General features: G+C 39.6%; 2 non-coding genes and 1 pseudogene across 2 annotated transcripts; 2 read left to right on the forward strand and 1 right to left on the reverse strand.

Moving 5' to 3' along the window:
* Positions 1-10,046: 10,046 nt before the first annotated feature.
* Positions 10,047-10,165, reverse strand: LOC114793264 (uncharacterized; annotated as a pseudogene).
* A 489-nt stretch (positions 10,166-10,654) lies between these two features.
* trnaq-uug (transfer RNA glutamine (anticodon UUG)) lies at positions 10,655-10,726 on the forward strand. Its single transcript has one exon. It is a non-coding gene; the product is annotated as a tRNA-Gln (tRNA).
* Positions 10,727-11,200: 474 nt separating this feature from the next.
* trnaq-uug (transfer RNA glutamine (anticodon UUG)) lies at positions 11,201-11,272 on the forward strand. The gene has a single exon. It is a non-coding gene; the product is annotated as a tRNA-Gln (tRNA).
* Positions 11,273-13,577: the final 2,305 nt, after the last annotated feature.

Raw genomic sequence — 13,577 nt, forward strand, 5'->3', positions numbered from 1 at the left:
CCATCCCAAGTAATAACCAGATCCAAACCTTCTTAGCTTCTGAGATCAGACAAGATTGGGCATTCTTCAGCTGGTTTGTCCGTACACAAACTCTGCTTGAAAATCTTGAACTTTAAGCCAAAGGGGCTTGAACACATATCAAAGAGTGAAAACTCCCGCTTTACTGTCAAATTATGATAGAAAAGGCAAAAAAAGCTAACAAAGCCATGTAAATACTTTCATTTTAAAAGTTTTTCAATAGTTAAAGCTTACAGCACCTGGTATTCCCAGGTAGTCTCCCATCCAAGTAATAACCAGATCCAAGCCTTCTTAGCTTCTGAGATCAGACAAGATTGGGCATTCTTCAGCTGGTTTGTCCGTACACAAACTCTGCTTGAAAATCTTGAACTTTAAGCCAAAGGGTCTTGAACACATATCAAAGAGTGAAAACTCCCGCTTTACTGTCAAATTATTATGGAGAAAAGGCAAAAAGTTGGAGTGGTAAGCTTTTATTTGCAATACAACAAATAAAGTGCACACCTTCTTGAGGCAATGCAATACTGGGTCGATGAATGGAGCGGATGGAGCAGGTCCCTCTTGCCGACTCCTTGTTCTAAAAATCTGCTTAATATGACGTATGAGATATTAAACTGACATCAGGGTGCGTAGCACCTTAAGGCCGAGGGCTGGAAAACCCCACCTAATCGATTCAGCTCCACCCCACTCCATAGCCAAGCCTGTGAATGATCGTTGTAGAGCACACACAGACAAAGAAACCTGAAGAGAAATTTAAAAAAAAAAAAAAAGAAAAAAGAAAAAAGGCGGGAAAACATATCAGAGAAAGAAAATACCCCTTAACTTACTTTAAAAAAAAGTTAACAAAGTGATGTAAATACTTTCATTTTAAAAGTTTTACAATAGTTAAAGGTTACAGCACCTGGCATTCCCACGTAGTCTCCCATCCAAGTACTAACCAGGCCCAAGCCTTCTTGACTTCTGAGATCAGACAAGATTGGGCATTCTTCAGCTGGTTTGTCCATACACAAACTCTGCTTGAAAATCTTGAACTTTAAACCAAAGGGGCTTGAACACATATCAAAGAGTGAAAACTCCCGCTTTACTGTCAAATTATGATGGAGAAAAGGCAAAAAAAGCTAACAAAACCATGTAAATACTTTCGTTTTAAAAGTTTTTCAATAGTTAAAGCTTACAGCACCTGGTATTTCCAGGTAGTCTCCCATCCAAGTAATAACCAGGCCCAAACCTTCTTAGCTTCTGAGATCAGACAAGATTGGGCATTCTTCAGCTGGTTTGTCCGTACACAAACTCTGCTTGAAAATCTTGAACTTTAAGCCAAAGGGGCTTGAACACATATCAAAGAGTGAAAACTCCCGCTTTACTGTCAAATTATGATGGAGAAAAGGCAAAAAAAGCTAACAAAGCCATGTAAATACTTTCAATTTAAATGTTTTTCAATAGTTAAAGCTTACAGCACATGGCATTCCCACGTAGTCTCCCATCCAAGTACTAACCAGGCCCAAGCCTTCCTAGCTTCATAGATCAGACAAGATTTGGCAATCTTCAGCTGGCATGTCCGTACACAAACTCTGCTTGAAAATCTTGAACTTTAAACCAAAGGGGCTTAAACACATATCAAAGAGTGAAAACTCCCGCTTTACTGTCAAATTTACATGGAGAAAAGGCAAAAAGTTGGAGTGGTAAGCTTTTATTTGCAATACAATAAATAAAGTGCACACCTTCTAGAGGCAATGCAATACTGGGTCGATGAATGGAGCGGATGAAGCAGGCCCTCTTGCCGACTCCCTGTTCTAAAAATCCGCTTAATATGACGTATCAGATATTAAACTGACATCAGGGTGCGTAGCACCTTAAGGCCGAGGGCTGGAAAACCCCACCTGTCAGATTCAGCTCCACCCCACTCCATAGCCAAGCCTGTGAATGATCGTTGTAGAGCACGCACAGACAAAGAAACCTGAAGAGAAGTTTAAAAAAAAAAAAAATAAAATAAAGGCGGGAAAACATATCAGAGAAAGAAAATACCCCTTAACTTACTTTAAAAAAAAGTTAACAAAGTGATGTAAATACTTTCATTTTAAAAGTTTTACAATAGTTAAAGGTTACAGCACCTGGCATTCCCACGTAGTCTCCCATCCAAGTACTAACCAGGCCCAAGCCTTCTTAGCTTCTGAGATCAGACAAGATTGGGCATTCTTCAGCTGGTTTGTCCATACACAAACTCTGCTTGAAAATCTTGAACTTTAAGCCAAAGGGGCTTGAACACATATCAAAGAGTGAAAACTCCCGCTTTACTGTCAAATTATGATGGAGAAAAGGCAAAAAAAAGCTAACAAAAGCCATGTAAATACTTTCATTTTAAAAGTTTTTCAATAGTTAAAGCTTACAGCACCTGGTATTCCCAGGTAGTCTCCCATCCAAGTACTAACCAGGCCCAGCCTTCTTAGCTTCTGAGATCAGACAAGATTGGGCATTCTTCAGCTGGTTGTCCGTACACAAACTCTGCTTGAAAATCTTGAACTTTAAACCAAAGGGGCTTGAACACATATCAAAGAGTGAAAACTCCCGCTTTACTGTCAAATTATGATGGAGAAAAGGCAAAAAAAGCTAACAAAGCCATGTAAATACTTTCATTTTAAAAGTTTTTCAATAGTTAAAGCTTACAGCAGCTGGTATTCCCAGGTAGTCTCCCATCCAAGTACTAACCAGGCCCAAGCCTTCTTAGCTTCTGAGATCAGACAAGATTGGGCAATTTTTCAGCTGGCATTGTCCGTACAGCAAACTCTGCTTGAAAATCTTGAACTTTAAACCAAAGGGGCTTGAACACATATCAAAGAGTGAAAACTCCCGCTTTACTGTCAAATTATGATGGAGAAAAGGCAAAAAAAGCTAACAAAGCCATGTAAATACTTTCATTTTAAAAGTTTTTCAATAGTTAAAGCTTACAGCACCTGGTATTCCCAGGTAGTCTCCCATCCAAGTACTAACCAGGCCCAAGCCTTCTATCTTCTGAGATCAGACAAGATTGGGCATTCTTCAGCTGGTTTGTCCGTACACAAACTCTGCTTGAAAATCTTGAACTTTAAGCCAAAGGGGCTTGAACACATATCAAAGAGTGAAAACTCCCGCTTTACTGTCAAATTATCATGGAGAAAAGGCAAAAAGTTGGAGTGGTAAGCTTTTATTTGCAATACAACAAATAAAGTGCACACCTTCTAGAGGCAATGCAATACTGGGTCGATGAATGGAGCGGATGGAGCAGGCCCTCTTGCCGACTCCCTGTTCTAAAAATCCGCTTAATATGACGTATCAGATATTAAACTGACATCAGGGTGCGTAGCACCTTAAGGCCGAGGGCTGGAAAACCCCACCTAATCGATTCAGCTCCACCCCACTCCATAGCCAAGCCTGTGAATGATCGTTGTAGAGCACGCACAGACAAAGAAACCTGAAGAGAAGTTTAAAAAAAAAAAAAAAAAAGGCGGGAAAACATATCAAAGAAAGAAAATACCCCTTAACTTACTTTAAAAAAAAGTTAACAAAGTGATGTAAATACTTTCATTTTAAAAGTTTTACAATAGTTAAAGGTTACAGCACCTGGCATTCCCACGTAGTCTCCCATCCAAGTACTAACCAGGCCCAAGCCTTCTTAGCTTCTGAGATCAGACAAGATTGGGCATTCTTCAGCTGGTTTGTCCATACACAAACTCTGCTTGAAAATCTTGAACTTTAAGCCAAAGGGGCTTGAACACATATCAAAGAGTGAAAACTCCCGCTTTACTGTCAAATTATGATGGAGAAAAGGCAAAAAAAGCTAACAAAACCATGTAAATACTTTCATTTTAAAAGTTTTTCAATAGTTAAAGCTTACAGCACATGGCATTCCCACGTAGTCTCCCATCCAAGTACTAACCAGGCCCAAGCCTTCTTAGCTTCTGAGATCAGACAAGATTGGGCAATCTTCAGCTGGCATGTCCGTACACAAACTCTGCTTGAAAATCTTGAACTTTAAACCAAAGGGGCTTGAACACATATCAAAGAGTGAAAACTCCCGCTTTACTGTCAAATTATGATGGAGAAAAGGCAAAAAAAAGCTAACAAAGCCATGTAAATACTTTCATTTTAAAAGTTTTTCAATAGTTAAAGCTTACAGCACCTGGTATTCCCAGGTAGTCTCCCATCCAAGTAATAACCAGGCCCAACCTTCTTAGCTTCTGAGATCAGACAAGATTGGGCATTCTTCAGCTGGTTTGTCCGTACACAAACTCTGCTTGAAAATCTTGAACTTTAAACCAAAGGGGCTTGAACACATATCAAAGAGTGAAAACTCCCGCTTTACTGTCAAATTATGATGGAGAAAAGGCAAAAAAAGCTAACAAAGCCATGTAAATACTTTCATTTTAAAAGTTTTTCAATAGTTAAAGCTTACAGCACCTGGTATTCCCAGGTAGTCTCCCATCCAAGTAATAACCAGATCCAAACCTTCTTAGCTTCTGAGATCAGACAAGATTGGGCATTCTTCAGCTGGTTTGTCCGTACACAAACTCTGCTTGAAAATCTTGAACTTTAAGCCAAAGGGGCTTGAACACATATCAAAGAGTGAAAACTCCCGCTTTACTGTCAAATTATTATGGAGAAAAGGCAAAAAGTTGGAGTGGTAAGCTTTTATTTGCAATACAACAAATAAAGTGCACACCTTCTTGAGGCAATGCAATACTGGGTCGATGAATGGAGCGGATGGAGCAGGCCCTCTTGCCGACTCCTTGTTTTAAAAATCTGCTTAATATGACGTATCAGATATTAAACTGACATCAGGGTGCGTAGCACCTTAAGGCCGAGGGCTGGAAAACCCCACCTAATCGATTCAGCTCCACCCCACTCCATAGCCAAGCCTGTGAATGATCGTTGTAGAGCACACACAGACAAAGAAACCTGAAGAGAAGTTTAAAAAAAAAGAAAAAAGGCGGGAAAACATATCAGAGAAAGAAAATACCCCTTAACTTACTTTAAAAAAAAGTTAACAAAGTGATGTAAATGCTTTCATTTTAAAAGTTTTACAATAGTTAAAGGTTACAGCACCTGGCATTCCCACGTAGTCTCCCATCCAAGTACTAACCAGGCCCAAGACTTCTTGACTTCTGAGATCAGACAAGATTGGGCATTCTTCAGCTGGTTTGTCCATACACAAACTCTGCTTGAAAATCTTGAACTTTAAGCCAAAGGGGCTTGAACACATATCAAAGAGTGAAAACTCCCGCTTTACTGTCGAATTATGATGGAGAAAAGGCAAAAAAAGCTAACAAACCATGTAAATACTTTCATTTTAAAAGTTTTTCAATAGTTAAAGCTTACAGCACATGGCATTCCCACGTAGTCTCCCATCCAAGTACTAACCAGGCCCAAGCCTTCTTAGCTTCTGAGATCAGACAAGATTGGGCAATCTTCAGCTGGCATGTCTGTACACAAACTCTGCTTGAAAATCTTGAACTTTAAACCAAAGGGGCTTGAACACATATCAAAGAGTGAAAACTCCCGCTTTTCTGTCAAATTATGATGGAGAAAAGGCAAAAAAAGCTATCAAAGCCATGTAAATACTTTCGTTTAAAAGTTTTTCAATAGTTAAAGCTTACAGCACCTGGTATTCCCAGGTAGTCTCCCATCCAAGTAATAACCAGGCCCGAACCTTCTTAGCTTCTGAGATCAGACAAGATTGGGCATTCTTCAGCTGGTTTGTCCGTACACAAACTCTGCTTGAAAATCTTGAACTTTAAGCCAAAGGGGCTTGAACACATATCAAAGAGTGAAAACTCCCGCTTTACTGTCAAATTATGATGGAGAAAAGGCAAAAAAAGCTAACAAAGCCATGTAAATACTTTCAATTTAAATGTTTTTCAATAGTTAAAGCTTACAGCACATGGCATTCCCACGTAGTCTCCCATCCAACTACTAACCAGGCCCAAGCCTTCCTAGCTTCATAGATCAGACAAGATTTGGCAATCTTCAGCTGGCATGTCCGTACACAAACTCTGTTTGAAAATCTTGAACTTTAAACCAAAGGGGCTTAAACACATATCAAAGAGTGAAAACTCCCGCTTTACTGTCAAATTTACATGGAGAAAAGGCAAAAAGTTGGAGTGGTAAGCTTTTATTTGCAATACAATAAATAAAGTGCACACCTTCTAGAGGCAATGCAATACTGGGTCGATGAATGGAGCGGATGAAGCAGGCCCTCTTGCCGACTCCCTGTTCTAAAAATCCGCTTAATATGACGTATCAGATATTAAACTGACATCAGGGTGCGTAGCACCTTAAGGCCGAGGGCTGGAAAACCCCACCTGTCAGATTCAGCTCCACCCCACTCCATAGCCAAGCCTGTGAATGATCGTTGTAGAGCACGCACAGACAAAGAAACCTGAAGAGAAGTTTAAAAAAATAAATAAATAAAATAAAGGCGGGAAAACATATCAAAGAAAGAAAATACCCCTTAACTTACTTTAAAAAAAAGTTAACAAAGTGATGTAAATACTTTCATTTTAAAAGTTTTACAATAGTTAAAGGTTACAGCACCTGGCATTCCCACGTAGTCTCCCATCCAAGTACTAACCAGGCCCAAGCCTTCTTACCTTCTGAGATCAGACAAGATTGAGCAATCTTCAGCTGGCATGTCCGTAAGCAAACTCTGCTTGAAAATCTTGAACTTTAAACCAAAGGGGCTTGAACACATATCAAAGAGTGAAAACTCCCGCTTTACTGTCAAATTATGATGGAGAAAAGGCAAAAAAAGCTAACAAAACCATGTAAATACTTTCATTTTAAAAGTTTTTCAATAGTTAAAGCTTACAGCACCTGGTATTCCCAGGTAGTCTGCCAGCCAAGTACTAACCAGGCCCAAGCCTTCTTAGCTTCTGAGATCAGACAAGATTGGGCATTCTTCAGCTGGTTTGTCCGTACACAAACTCTGCTTGAAAATCTTGAACTTTAAACCAAAGGGGCTTGAACACATATCAAAGAGTGAAAACTCCCGCTTTACTGTCAAATTATGATGGAGAAAAGGCAAAAAAAGCTAACAAAGCCATGTAAATACTTTCATTTTAAAAGTTTTTCAATAGTTAAAGCTTACAGCACCTGGTATTACCAGGTAGTCTCCCATCCAAGTAATAACCAGATCCAAACCTTCTTAGCTTCTGAGATCAGACAAGATTGGGCATTCTTCAGCTGGTTTGTCCGTACACAAACTCTGCTTGAAAATCTTGAACTTTAAGCCAAAGGGGCTTGAACACATATCAAAGAGTGAAAACTCCCGCTTTACTGTCAAATTATTATGGAGAAAAGGCAAAAAGTTGGAGTGGTAAGCTTTTATTTGCAATACAACAAATAAAGTGCACACCTTCTTGAGGCGATGCAATACTGGGTCGATGAATGGAGCGGATGGAGCAGGCCCTCTTGCCGACTCCTTGTTCTAAAAATCCGCTTAATATGACATATCAGATATTAAACTGACATCAGGGTGCGTAGCACCTTAAGGCCGAGGGCTGGAAAACCCCACCTAATCGATTCAGCTCCACCCCACTCCATAGCCAAGCCTGTGAATGATCGTTGTAGAGCACACACAGACAAAGAAACCTGAAGAGAAGTTTAAAAAAAAAAAAAAAAAAAAAGAAAAAAGGCGGGAAAACATATCAGAGAAAGAAAATACCCCTTAACTTACTTTAAAAAAAAGTTAACAAAGTGATGTAAATACTTTCATTTTAAAAGTTTTACAATAGTTAAAGGTTACAGCACCTGGCATTCCCACGTAGTCTCCCATCCAAGTACTAACCAGGCCCAAGCCTTCTTGACTTCTGAGATCAGACAAGATTGGGCATTCTTCAGCTGGTTTGTCCATACACAAACTGTGCTTGAAAATCTTGAACTTTAAGCCAAAGGGGCTTGAACACATATCAAAGAGTGAAAACTCCCGCTTTACTGTCAAATTATGATGGAGAAAAGGCAAAAAAAGCTAACAAAGCCATGTAAATACTTTCATTTTAAAAGTTTTTCAATAGTTAAAGCTTACAGCACCAGGCATTCCCACGTAGTCTCCCATCCAAGTACTAACCAGGCCCAAGCCTTCTTAGCTTCTGAGATCAGACAAGATTGGGCAATCTTCAGCTGGCATGTCTGTACACAAACTCTGCTTGAAAATCTTGAACTTTAAACCAAAGGGGCTTGAACACATATCAAAGAGTGAAAACTCCCGCTTTTCTGTTAAATTATGATGGAGAAAAGGCAAAAAAAGCTAACAAAGCCATGTAAATACTTTCGTTTTAAAAGTTTTTCAATAGTTAAAGCTTACAGCACCTGGTATTCCCAGGTAGTCTCCCATCCAAGTAATAACCAGGCCCAAACCTTCTTAGCTTCTGAGATCAGACAAGATTGGGCATTCTTCAGCTGGTTTGTCCGTACACAAACTCTGTTTGAAAATCTTGAACTTTAAACCAAAGGGGCTTAAACACATATCAAAGAGTGAAAACTCCCGCTTTACTGTCAAATTTACATGGAGAAAAGGCAAAAAGTTGGAGTGGTAAGCTTTTATTTGCAATACAATAAATAAAGTGCACACCTTCTAGAGGCAATGCAATACTGGGTCGATGAATGGAGCGGATGAAGCAGGCCCTCTTGCCGACTCCCTGTTCTAAAAATCCGCTTAATATGACGTATCAGATATTAAACTGACATCAGGGTGCGTAGCACCTTAAGGCCGAGGGCTGGAAAACCCCACCTGTCAGATTCAGCTCCACCCCACTCCATAGCCAAGCCTGTGAATGATCGTTGTAGAGCACGCACAGACAAAGAAACCTGAAGAGAAGTTTAAAAAAATAAATAAATAAAATAAAGGCGGGAAAACATATCAAAGAAAGAAAATACCCCTTAACTTACTTTAAAAAAAAGTTAACAAAGTGATGTAAATACTTTCATTTTAAAAGTTTTACAATAGTTAAAGGTTACAGCACCTGGCATTCCCACGTAGTCTCCCATCCAAGTACTAACCAGGCCCAAGCCTTCTTAGCTTCTGAGATCAGATAAGATTGGGCATTCTTCAGCTGGTTTGTCCATACACAAACTCTGCTTGAAAATCTTTAACTTTAAACCAAAGGGGCTTGAACACATATCAAAGAGTGAAAACTCCCGCTTTACTGTCAAATTATGATGGAGAAAAGGCAAAAAAAGCTAACAAAGCCATGTAAATACTTTCATTTTAAAAGTTTTTCAATAGTTAAAGCTTACAGCAGCTGGTATTCCCAGGTAGTCTCCCATCCAAGTACTAACCAGGCCCAAGCCTTCTTACCTTCTGAGATCAGACAAGATTGAGCAATCTTCAGCTGGCATGTCCGTAAGCAAACTCTGCTTGAAAATCTTGAACTTTAAACCAAAGGGGCTTGAACACATATCAAAGAGTGAAAACTCCCGCTTTACTGTCAAATATGACATATCAGATATTAAATTGACATCAGGGTGCGTAGCACCTGAAGGCCGAGGGCTGGAAAACCCCACCTAATCGATTCAGCTCCACCCCACTCCATAGCCAAGCCTGTGAATGATCGTTGTAGAGCACACACAGACAAAGAAACCTGAAGAGAAGTTTAAAAAAAAAAAAAAAAGAAAAAAGGCGGGAAAACATATCAAAGAAAGAAAAAAACCCTTAACTTACTTTAAAAAAAGTTAACAAAGTGATGTAAATACTTTCATTTTAAAAGTTTTACAATAGTTAAAGCTTACAGCACCTGGCATTCCCACGTAGTCTCCCATCCAAGTACTAACCAGGCCCAAGCCTTCTTAGCTTCTGAGATCAGGCAAGATTGGGTATTCTTGAGCTGGTTTGTCCGTACACAAACTCTGCTTGAAAATCTTGAACTTTAAACCAAAGGGGCTTGAACACATATCAAAGAGTGAAAACTCCCGCTTTACTGTCAAATTATGATGGAGAAAAGGCAAAAAAAGCTAACAAAGCCATGTAAATACTTTCATTTTAAAAGTTTTTCAATAGTTAAAGCTTACAGCACCTGGCATTCCCACGTAGTCTCCCATCCAAGTACTAACCAGGCCCAAGCCTTCTTAGCTTCTGAGATCAGACAAGATTGTGCAATTTTCAGCTGGCATGTCCGTAAGCAAACTCTGCTTGAAAATCTTGGACTTTAAATAAAAGGGCTTTGAAAACATTATAAAGTGCGAAAACTCCCGCTTTACTGTCAAATTATGATGGAGAAAAGGCAAAAAAAAGCTAACAAAGCCATGTAAATACTTTCATTTTCAAAGTTTTTCAATAGTTAAAGCTTACAGCACCTGGTATTCCCAGGTAGTCTCCCATCCAAGTACTAACCAGGCCCAAGCCTTCTTAGATCAGACAAGATTGGGCATTCTTCAGCTGGTTTGTCCGTACACAAACTCTGCTTGAAAATCTTGAACTTTAAACCAAAGGGGCTTGAACACATATCAAAGAGTGAAAACTCCCGCTTTACTGTCAAATTATGATGGAGAAAAGGCAAAAAAAGCTAACAAAGCCATGTAAATACTTTCATTTTAAAAGTTTTTCAATTGTGTGCTGCAGGTTTTTTCTGCAGTTTATCACAATGACAATCACTTGCCTGCTTAAGGGGTAGGTACCATGGTGTAATGGTTAGCATGCTGGACTTTGAATCCAGCGATCCGAGTTCAAATCTCGGTGGGACCTTAACTTAATGTCAAAAAGCAGTTTGTTAAAATGCATGTGTTTTGCCATTCAAAGCTGTAAGAAGATGTTTATTGTGGGCTCCATGGTTTAACGTTTAACAATCAGCACCCTAAATCCATTGATCACAGTTCAAGCCTCAGTGAGAACTCGTGTTCATGCTTATTGTTTCAAGCTTAAGCAAAATATGTAATCCACTCATTCATATGTGGCTTGAATGTTATGTTGCCATTAATTCAAGATCAAATCTCAGGTGCATGTTGCTTTTTATGGTGGTTTGTAAATGAAAAAACAAAACCTACACTCTAATAGACTATGAATAGAGCAAACCAAGCCGTTCTTGTTCTTGCCTGAATGCTTGTTGATTGAAGCTTAAGTAAATTGACCCTTTTCCAAAAATGCTTATTAAACTCTATTGTAAACGTGTGTGGTTTGCCCGTCTGACGCAATTCTTAACTGAAAAATGAGGTTAGCTGTGGTTCTTTGGTGTAATGGTTAGCACTCTGGACTTTGAATCCAGTGATCTGAGTTCAACTCTTGGTGGAACCAAGATTTAAATTTTCCAGCAGGCCACTGATACATCCTCATAAGAATCTGAAAAGGAGATGGAACAAGAACCCAACATGCCTCCACAGAAGATGCACTGTGGTACTGGGAAGCCCTCTCTGAGCCAGACAGCAAAGGACGGTACTGTGTGGGTTGAGGAGACCATTGGAGTGCCCAGTGCAGTAGCAAATCACTCGTGCTTTACTGCACAAGCTGGGCCCACAAAGTCTGTTTGTCATTGTCATAGTACATATGAGATTTATACAAACCCATTTAGAGTGAGGTTCATGTAAATCTCAGAACAGAGCCGAACTGGAATTTGGCAATTCATCAATTGATGGCATTCATTTCAATTCTGTTTGTTAGAGCAATCATGTGTCCTGTTGGTGCCATTGTGGATTGCTGGTCAGAAAAATTTGTGATGCCAGTAATCAAAGAGACAATGCCCCGAGATGCATAATTGAAATGAATGTAACACCTTCGATTTGATGACAAGGACACAAAGGCAAAACAGGTGAAAACAGTAAAATTTGCTGCAATCTCCGACATCTGGACCCACTTCAAGAAGAACTGTGCTGAGAGTTTCACTCCAGGAGAACACATGGGGGCAGTGGTGGCCTAGCGGTTAAGGAAGCGGCCCCGTATTCAGAAGGTTGCCGGTTCGAATCCTGATCCGCCAAAGGTGCCACTGAGGTGCCACTGAGCAAAGCACCGTCCCCACACACTGCTCCCTGGGCGCCTGACATGGCTGCCCACTGTTCACTCAGGGTGATGGGTTAAATGCAGAGGACAAATTTCACCGTGTGCTGTGCTGCTGTGTATCACATGTGACAATCACTTCACTTTAACTTAGGGGTCCATCTATTTGATCAATTTGCATTGAAAAGTTAATGAGTTCAAATTAAAAGACTTTCTTTGTTTGAGAACAGCACATGAATGTCAGATAATGTCTGGTATCTAAATTTTGTGGAACAGATTACTGATATTGTATTTATAAATAGTATAAATTCCGAGATTTCTGTCAGGCTACGTCAGAAGCCGCTTTGACTGAATTTACCGTGTGAGCTGCATACCTGGACTGTGTGAGTCGGCCGCCCATCTCAGCTCAGTCAGAGCTCATCCACATCTGTGTGAGGGCTCCCTGTCCAAAGGTCAAAGCTTCTATACAGTGTGGCACGCAACGAGAAATAAAACTGTTTTAAGCACTCTGCACGATGAATTTCAATGAGCAGAAGTATTTAGAAGCATTTTAAAACTCCATCAGCTGCCATGTCACTCTCTGCCTGCGCTGCAGTGACACTGCGACGAACGTGAGGAATAGATACGCGCTACCGCAAATACGAACCCACAACCTCGAGATTCCAAGTCCGCTTCCCTAACCGCTGGGCCACCGCTGCCCACGATTGGTATGATGTTTGAAGTATGATTATGAATTTGCAATTCAATTACTGAGGTAAGAACACACAGCCATAACATCACATGTACAGAATAATTCATTTTTCAGTGTTATGTCTTTTAGCAAAGTTTTTCTCTTTTTTTTAAATTACTTTCGATGCATCCGTAGATTAAAATTTTCTGTGGCTTCGACGCCGAACGTGTTGAACTTTTACTTATGTGCCTTGTGACTCATTAACGCGCGTTTTTTTAATCTTGTAACTTTTAAGTGCCGTTTCGTGCTGTTCCATTTCATTTTTCCCAGTTTTTTTTGTTCTGTCCATTGATGCTGCCTTGTGGAAAAATGCTACTTGCGTCCTTTGTCTCCTTTTTTGTGTATAATGTATGTTTGTTTTTTTTTAATATGTGAAGCAAGGTGTTCTGACAATAAATGCTACCTATCGAATCATCCTACCTGGAAGTCTGCGCATGCCCATCGAAGTGTGCTACCCTGTTGGGAAAACTTCGCTTGCTGGTGAATTTAAACCATTTTTTGAATATGGCGTCTATGGGAGCGGATGCGTCAACAGACCCGCCATCTTGGGAGGGTAGCGGGCCTTTTAAATGAATGTCTTATCAGGGCCAAGAATACAGAATTAAAGCACCATAAACGGGCAAATTTGAGAAAATAATTTTTATTCTCTTTATTCGTTATAAATATTAGATATGTGTTTACAAATGTATTAAATATAGCATACTTTTATGTTAAAAAATGTGCATATCATTTTTTTTCATTCAAAATATAACTACATGCAGAACTATGCAAATGTATTTCACCAAAACATGCAACTTCTGGTATTTTGACGTTTTTCTTTCCTGTTTGTGCATTTTGTTTGGTTCTAAAATGTGTTTTTTTTTTTTATATCTCCTGCCT

This window comes from Denticeps clupeoides, chromosome 6 (genome assembly GCF_900700375.1).
Source record: "Denticeps clupeoides chromosome 6, fDenClu1.1, whole genome shotgun sequence".
NCBI classification, from domain to species: domain Eukaryota; kingdom Metazoa; phylum Chordata; class Actinopteri; order Clupeiformes; family Denticipitidae; genus Denticeps; species Denticeps clupeoides.